Raw genomic sequence first — 9,237 nt, 5'->3', positions numbered from 1 at the left:
ATCATGATAGAAATTTCTGACACAAATTAAGTTAATGAAAGAAAAGAATGAGGTCAGAAGAATCCTTCAGGGGTGCCGAAAGATAGGGCATTTAATCAACCAGGCGACTGGAGGTAACCACAGTGAGACGCCTTTCCCAGATAAATTAGGTTGATTTTTGTTTTTTGTTTTGACAACCTCTGATTGTATAGCTCATGCTGCCCTTACTCGTGCAATCCTCCAACCTCAGTGTCCCAAGTGATAGGATTACAGATGTGCCCCACATCTCTGAGGCAGTAGAAGGGTTCTGATGGGAAAAGGACATAGTAGCTGCAGCCTTGATTCAGGCAAACGGGGAAAAGAGAGAGTACTTGCCTGTACCTGTAAAAGATGGATACCAGAAGACAGACTCCTGTACCTGTAGAGAGTCACAAACAGGTGGAGTCTTACTTCAGAAATTCAGTAATGAAGCATTTTCTTCCTCAGTTTCCCAAGGATGCATCCCCCTGAACTTGATGTCCAAAAGGAGTCAAGTTTGTGAAGAGCCTGTGTGGACCTGGCCCCTGAGGCACTGTAGACACTGCCCTAAAAGGAAATATATCTATCTCCAGCTTAAAGGGGAGCGAACAAAACAGAAAGTTCTTTACTAAAACACAACAGAAGTGAGAAGAACCTTCTGGATTACGAACTTCCTTTGGAATTCTTTCCAAGATGTCCCAGTGTTTGCAATTTCCAATATGAAGAGCAGGAACATAGTTAAGTGTTGTGAGCTTCTCATCATAAACGTTCCAGTTTCTCTGCACATGGTTGCCTCACCTCGAAACTTCCTGTGTTCTGCCCTTGTCTTCTGAAGCCACTGCTATTTCACAGATACACTCTTTTATTCTCACTCTGCAGACTGAGGTTATGTGAAATAAAACACAGGAAAGATCTGGAAAATGAGTGCATAGGGTAGCTGGGGATAGCAAACAAGGGGGGAGAGAGAGAGAGAGAGAGAGAGAGAGAGAGAGAGAGAGAGAGAGAGAGAGAGAGAGAGAGAGAGAGAGAGAGATTGCCTCTAAGGAACAAGAGCCCAGATACCTAGGTAGGCTGACAATAGAGTTCTAGCATAAGGGTCAGGGGTAGGGATTCAAGAACTGAGAATGCAGACAGAATACAGAAGCAGCCTCTGGAGAAGGGCTCTTGCTCAGCAGAGAAGAGACTTCTGTCTTATTCCGGCCTTAAACTGTTTGGAGGAATCTGCCACATCATTACAGAGAGCAATCTGTTTACTCAACATTGTCCACTTTAAATGTCAGCTAAACAGTTAAATCTAGTGGGATGGCTCTGTTTTCCCAGCTACGTGGGAGGCTGAAGCTGGAGGATCATAAATTCAAAGCTTGTCTGGGCTACTGAGTTTGAGGATAGTGAGTCCTAGCAGCAACAGAGAAGAAGGGGGAGGAAAAGAAGTCAGAGTCATCATCCCCTCCTTGTCACCTTGGCTTCTGTAGCCATTGCCACAAACCATGCTGATCCCCAATAAAGTCATAACCCTACCAAACATGGCACAACTATTTCTGTGCATGAGCAGTAGGACACTGACGCTTCTCTACCGGGGGTGAGAAATCCTTAGTTAGGGATTGATCTTCCCTTTGATTCCTTGGATGATGACTGGTCTTACCTTTGATTCCTTGGATGATGACTGGTCTTCCCTTTGATTCCTTGGATGATGATTGATCTTACCTTTGATTCATTGGATGATATTCCTTCTACCCTTTGATTCCTTGATCCATGAATCATATGATGACAGAAACTGCAGAAAATATAGGATTATTACTCAGAGCATATGAACCTTCCCAAAGAAATTTTTCTGAGCCTTATAAGGTATTTCCACCTAAATGGCACTTAATCCCTGTTCCTTTAACCCAGGACCTTGCACACTCTCAGAAACACTCTACTCTGATGTATATTGAATGATGAAAAGTCTATTGTTGACTCAATCTACCTGCTATGGTGAGGAACATAGTAAGAGCAGGGATATCGGAAACATGGGCTCATTGCCTTTCTTCCTTTCTTCATTTGCTGGAAAGTGGGTTCTTTGATCAAGTAGACAAGGTGCTCTGCTATTTCACAGATGGTGGGAATACAATGACAGTGGACAATGTGTTCTGTTGATTCACAGATGGTGGGTCTTAGCAGGATTGTTGGCAGGGAAACTATGTAATCAAATGATTTTTCTTACAAGAACAAACTAATAATTGTTTCTATATAATTAACCTGTCACCAGGTAGCTAATTGATCATCCGAGGGAATGAGGCCATATTGGGACTCAGCACAAATAGCGCACTCGGCAGAGACGGCTTATAGGTCAGTCTTGGGGAGCTGAAGTGTATCTTGGTCCATGCACAAGCTCCATCCCTGGACTGATGACCACTTTATCCATAAGCCATTGGTTGAGGAAGAAAATGGCTAGTAACCACAAATAGGTCCTCCTATCCTGTTGAAGTTTTTTTCAGATTTACTATTTTTAGTTAATGAGTATATGGGTGTGAGAGTGGGTTTGTACATGTGATTGCAATGCCTGTGGTGGTCAAGGACATTGGATCTCTCAGAAGATGGAGTTGCAGGAGATTGTGATCTAACTCTTCATTGTACACTCTGGAAAATCAAATTCAGGTCCTCTGTAAGATCAGTAGACACTTGTAACCAACGAACCATCTCACCAACCTCCTTTCTTTTTTAATTTATTTATTTCTTTATTATTGAATTAAAGTGTGGTTTTGGTATCAGGGTAACTGTAGCTTCATAAAAGGAATTTGGCAATGACTCTTCTGCTTCTATATTGTGAAATACATTAAGGAGTATAGGTATTAGGTCTTCTTGGAAGTTCTGGTAGAATTCCGCATTGAAACCATCAGGTCCTGGGCTTTTTTTGGTAGGGAGGTTTTTGATAACAGCTTCTAGTTCTTAGCGACTAACAGGTCTATTTAGGTTGTTCACCTGAGCCTGGTTTAACTTTGGTATATGGTATTTATCTAAAAACGTGTCCATTTCTTTTACGTTTTCCAGTTTTGTGCCATATAGGCCTTTGTAGTAAGATCTAATGATTCTTTGAATTTCCTCTGTGTCTGTGGTTATGTCTCCCTTTTCATTTCTGATTTTATTTATTTGCGTGTTCTCTCTCTGTTGTTTAATTAGTTTGGATAGGGGTTTGTCGATCTTGTTGATTTTCTCCAAGAACCAACTTTTTGTTTCATTGATTTTTGGACTGTTTTCTGTGCTTCTATTTTGTTGATTTCTGCCCTCAGTTTGATTATTTCCAGTCTTCTACTCCTCCTGGGCATGTCTGCTTCTTTTTTTCTAAAGCTTTCAGGTATGTTGTTAAGTCCCCGATATATGCTTTCTCCGTTTTCTTTATGTGTGCACTTAGTGCTATGAACTTTCCTCTTAGCACTGCTTTCATCGTGTCCCATAGGTTTGAGTATGTTGTCTCTTTATTTTCATTAAATTCAAGGAAGACTTTAATTTCTTTCTTAATTTCTTCCTTGACCCAGGTGTGATTCAGTAGTTGACTGTTCAGTTTCCATGAGTTTGTAGGCTTTCTGGGGGTAGTATTGTTGTTGCCTTCTAACTTTAATCTGTGGTGATCTGATCAGACACAGGTGGACACTGATTTTTTTTGTATCTGTGGAGGTTGTATTTGTTTCCGAGTATATGGTCAATTTTTGAGAAGGTTCCATGTGCTGCAGAGAAGAAGGTATATTCTTTCCTATTTGGGTGGAGTGATCTATAGATGTCTGTTAAGTCCAATTGCTTCATTACCTCCAATAATTCTCTTAATTCTCTATTAGGTTTCTGTCTGATTGACCTGTCCATTGGAGAGAGAGGTGTTTTGAATTCTCCTACTACTAGTGTGTGTGGTTTAATGTCTGCCTTCAGTTCTAGTAATATTTCTTTTAGATAAGTGGGTGCTTTTGTATTAGGGGTGTAGATATTTAGGATTGAGATGTCATCCTGATGAATTGTTCCTGTTATGAGTATACAGTGTCCATCTCGATCTCTTCTGATTAATTTTAGTTTGAAGTCCGTTTTGTTGGAAATTAGTATGGCCACACCTGCTTTTTTCTTAGGACCATTTGCTTGAAAGACCTTTTCCCAACCCTTTACTCTGAGTAGATGCCTGTCTTTGTGGTTGAGATGTGTTTCTTGCAAACAGCAGAATGTTGGATCCTGTTTTTGTAGCCCATCTCTTAGCCTGTGCCTTTTTATAGGTGAATTGAGACCATTAATATTAAGTGATATTAATGACCAGTGGGTGTTTACTCCAGTTATTCTTATTGTTTTTGGTATTAGAGTTTATGTGTCTCCCTTCTTTGAGTTGTGCTGGTGAAGTGTTGCTAGATGCCTGAGTTGTTGTAGGCAGTGTTGGCAATGTTGGATTCATTGGGTTGCGATATTTATTTGTTATGTATACAATATTCTGTCTGTGTGTATGTCTTCAGGCCAGAAGAGGGCACCAGACCTCATTACAGATGGTTGTGATCCACCATGTTGTTGCTGGGAATTGAACTCAGGACCTCTGGAAGAGCAGGCAATGCTCTTAACCACTGAGCCATCTCTCCAGCCCGAGTTACTGTTTTTAGAAAATTGCATTGGTACTCTTTCCTGTATTTTGATATATTGAATATTGAATGTGAGTGTTCCTACCTCTATATTTGTATAAGAGTATGCTTATATTGTATTGATACATCTACCATATCACAATGTACATTTCTACCTCTGATACTATTTATGTAATAATATTGTTTACATTTGATATGTAATGACATTGTTCACAGGTGAAGATCATTGTCTTCATATATTGCACCGTTGTTTATTCTCTTAGTCTTCAAGTTATATAGGTATTAAGAATTATATGTTTGTCATGTTTATTTTTAGGTTAATCAGGTCTTCTAGTTACATAGAGATTATATTTAGTATAGATAGTATAATCTTCAGTCTCTTTAAAGAGCTGTAGAAAATGGCCTTTAATCTAACCTAGAATTCTGTGCCAATGAGACACAATTACTCCTGGCAACGCCACTCTACTCCCGAGAGAAAGTTGAGCACCAAAGACGCTCCACTGGAGCTTGTCTTCTTGGCAGAACTGGCCTTTGGGTTAAGAAAATCCCATACCTCATCTACTGACAAAGATATGAAACAGGATTGTCTTATCTTGCCAAGACAGGGTAGGATAATTCTAAGAAAGTTCCTTGCATTTGATAATGGTATGTCAGTTATGTTAGGCCTTAGCCAAATTTGGTTGACTCAACATTGCGAACTAGAATTTGGGTGATTGCCCAGGTAGTCAGTTGTCTCTGTCATTTATGGCACATTTTGGATATCTCTCATTTGTTAAGTAATATTTATTCCCTTTTCAGATCTTTGACAGAGTTGAAGATTATATAATGTAATTACATTATTTAGACTCCTTGAGATAGAATGTCTGATAAAACTTTTGTTCTCAATATTGTTTGTTATATCTATTATTTGTTATTATTGTTTATAGTTGTAATTGGTTTAGTTCTGTCTTATTTAGACAAAAAGGGGGAAATGTAGGGATAAGCCCACCTGTTGGGGGCGGGCTTGCCTCGGGTGAATGTTTACTGATAAATTGGGCGCGCAGAAGCTGCGGGTCCCTTCCTGTTTCTTGTACTCCGATGGAACCTTGGTTTCGTGAGTCTGGTTTTCCATTAAAGTTGTGCAAATACTTATCACAATTTGTCTGCATTAATCTAAGCCGGCACATCAGTGTTTTAAAAATGAGATACCCCAATCAACACATATTTAAATGTACTTAAAATTCTAAAGCTCAAGTCACTGAATAATAGTTGGCCAAATTATGGTAGGATCCAAACAGCTGTTTGACAGCTTCTCAGAGTGGAGAGTGATTCCTTGCTGAATGGTAATTAAAATCACAGCCCAAACCAGTGATTTAATATGTATTTTGAACTTTAATTCAAAGCGCATGTGCCACTTTAATCAGTAAGGTCTCCTGACAGTAGGGCTGGTAATGGAGCTGTTTAGTTAATTTCCTCATAATTATTTCTTACATTCTACAATCTTCCATTTTTCTTTTTGACAGGAAACTTTTCTTAGTCTGTCTTTCTTTCTTTCTTTCTTTCTTCTTTTTCAAAACAGGATTTCTCTGTAGTTTTTGGAGCCTATCCTGGAACTAGCTCTTGTAGAGCTGGCTGGCCTTGAACTCACAGCCATCCACCTGCCTCTGTCTACTGAGTGCTAGGATTAAAGGAGTGTGCCACCACTGCCCAGTGTTTATTCTATCTTTCTAAAGACAAATTGTGGGTAAAAGTTAAGTGGTGCTTGAACATTCGGTAATGTCTCTATTTCATGGACGACCACAGTTTGGTTGCATACAGACTTCAAAGCTCGTAGTTTGGGCAGAAGTGAAATGTCACAATGCGAGGACATTGGAAAGCATGTGCCTCAGTTGACTTTACAGGTTTTATTCTCAATGTTTTATTCTCAACCATTGTTGTGACATTATGACTGAGCTAAGCCGTTAGGAAGCTCTCTAGATTACCTGAGAGCCAGGTGAGTGAGCACAGCTGAACCCGGAAGAAAGACAGGGCTCAGATCAGCCTACATTGGCAGCTTGTGCACAGAGACCCTAAACATCTGTTATCACTTCACGATTCTGGTTGGGGGATCGTGGCTTCATACGCAACACACCTGTGACATTTGATATCCATTACAACAGGTATATTTCTTTGCCCCTTGGAAGTTGCTGCTCCCCTGTCTTCTCTCCACAGGGCTACTGATGAAAAACAGAAAGGAAATGTGATCCTTCTTATTGTATTGGTAAAATGTTGCTATGGTTTAGATAGGGTTGAAATTTTTCCACCAAGATTTCACATCTTCGAGGTGTGGTCCTCACTGTTGGTGATGGAGCAGTGGTAGGATTCTTAAGTGACCAGGCCTTTTAGGAGTCCTTATGTCATTGAAATGAATTGACATAGTTTTGCGGGGCTGCACAAGTCATACTTGAGAGAAGATTGCTGTTAGAAAAGCAAGCCTGGTCCCTCCACTTCTTTCTGACTTTCTGTCTCTTGCTTGTTCATGTGTTAATAGCACAGTGATGTCATCACCATGAGGTCCTCAGCACAGCAGAGCAAAAGGCAACAACATGTCCTCATATCTCCAAAACTATGAGCTACATAAACCTTTCTAAAACAAAGTCACTCATTTCAGCCCCAGTGGATATATCTACATCACAGCTCTGTGTCTGTGGCTCTGGGAACTTGGTGGCTAAGGGGCTGGGAAGACTGTAAGAGTCAGAATACCAGGAAGTCTTCTGTGAAACAGTCTCTCATGGAAGAGGCTGCACAAAGAAGACCAGAACAAAGGCAGTATAAACAGCCATGCTGATGTGGAAGTGGGAAAATATATTGGGGTCCCAACTTTTGACAACAAACTACAGGCAAATAATGACTGCTGAGAGAGGGAGAGTTAACCTCTGTTCATGGTAAGCCCCTAATTGTTGTCCAATACACAATGGTTATCTCTGAAGCCATATACAGATAAACAACAAACATGGACTCAGCAGGTTATATTTCTATATCGAAAAAAGCTATCCGTGTCAGAGTGGGGAGAGATCTACTTGGAAAGAGTTATAGAGAAGGGACTTGGGAGGGTGTGGAGGGAAGAAAGGGAAAGTGGAAATGTTGTAACTATAATTATTGTTATTGTAAACCTGATGACAATGAAAGAATATGATTAGCAGGAAGAAGGCTTTTCCTGCTCATTTCAAACAGAAACTCAGTCCTAAGCATGGACAACGAAGCAATACTTGAAAGATTTTGTTTCATTTTCGTGTAGAAAAAAAATCATTGTGCTGAAAAGCTGCAATTATAAGGTTTCCAAGTTAATGGACTATGCATTTTTTATTTTATTTTTAAAACATTTTTATTGTTTTTATTGAGCTATATATTTTCCCACACCCCTTCCTTCCTTCTTTCTTCCCCTCCACCCTCCCCTCCTGCCCGCCACACTCCCAATTCTCTTGAACAGTGGATTGTAGTCTGGTTATCTTTTGCTTTGCTTTATGTCTTCTATCCACTTATGAGTGAGTCCATACCGTGTTTGGAGAGATACATTGATTTACTGGTATAAGAAAAGTCATTGGGCATCTGCTTAATGCTATATTGTAATTGACTTCTAAACCTCGCCCCCAAATCAAAGAAAAAGAGAGAAATTTACCCTTTAGCAAAATTTATTTCATTAGGAATGAGTATTTTATATATCATTTTTGTCTTGTTCTGATATTTATTGGTCCAGTATCTAGTGCTGTGGTTCTCAACCTTCCTAAAATACAGTTCCTCATGTTGTAATAAGCCCCAACCATAAAACTATTTTCATTGTTACTTCCTAACTGTAATTTTGCTACTGTTATGAATCATAATGTCAATATCTGGTATGCAGGATGCCCGATATGAGCCCTTCAGAGGGGCTGTGACCCACAGGTTGAGAACCACTGATCTGCAGGAAAGGAAGAAGATCAGAATGAGGTCTACTTTGAGCTGTCTTGACAAGATTCCCTTGCCTCCCTCTTGGGGTGGAAACCCATAATTAAATCGTGTGCAGATTATCACTTCAGCACATCCTAATGCACACACGGCTTTAATAGAAAGAAGCCAAATAGCGTAAAAGGTTAAATGCTTGGCCTCTGCATCAGCTTCTAATTTTTTCTTATTTATTTATTTATTTATTTAAGATTTTGTCTCTTCTCCACCACCGCCTCCCCTTTCCCTCCCCCTCCCCCAGTCAAGTCTCCCTCCCTCGTCAGCCCAAAGAGCAATCAGGGTTCCCTGCCCTGTGGGAAGTCCAAGGACCACCCACCTCCATCCAGGTCTAGTAAAGTGAGCATCCAAACTGCCTAGGCTCCCACGAAACCAATAGGTACAGTAGGATCAAAAACCCATTGCCATTGTTCTTGAGGTCTCAGTAGTCCTCATTGTCCGCTATGTTCAGCGAGACCGGTTTTAACCCAGGCTTTTTCAGACCCAGGCCAGCTGGCCTTGGTGAGTTCCCGATAGAACAGCCCCATTGTCTCAGTGTGTGGGTACCCCCCTCGCAGTCCTGAGTTCCTTGCTTGTGCTCTCTCTCCTTCTGCTCCTGATTTGGAACTTGAGATTTCAGTCCGGTGCTCCAATGTGGGGCTCTGTCTCTGTCTCCTTTCATCGCCTGATGAAGGTTAATATTCAGGAGGATGCCTATATG

General features: G+C 40.5%; 1 long non-coding RNA gene across 1 annotated transcript in view; it reads right to left on the bottom strand.

Moving 5' to 3' along the window:
- Positions 1-340: 340 nt before the first annotated feature.
- LOC126495042 (uncharacterized) overlaps positions 341-9,237 on the bottom strand; it is a 48,770-nt gene continuing 39,873 nt past the window's right edge. Inside the window, exons 2-3 of the long non-coding RNA XR_007590102.1 lie at positions 653-1,771; positions 341-564 (exon numbers count right to left, since the gene is read on the bottom strand). This is a non-coding gene — a long non-coding RNA (uncharacterized lncRNA). The remainder of the gene's footprint in view (positions 565-652; positions 1,772-9,237) is intronic.

Source organism: Alexandromys fortis, unplaced genomic scaffold, assembly GCF_014885135.2.
Source record: "Alexandromys fortis isolate MF-2015 unplaced genomic scaffold, M_Fortis_MF-2015_v1.1 scaffold_419, whole genome shotgun sequence".
NCBI classification, from domain to species: Eukaryota; Metazoa; Chordata; class Mammalia; order Rodentia; family Cricetidae; genus Alexandromys; species Alexandromys fortis.
This window is presented reverse-complemented; position numbering and strand designations above follow the sequence as displayed.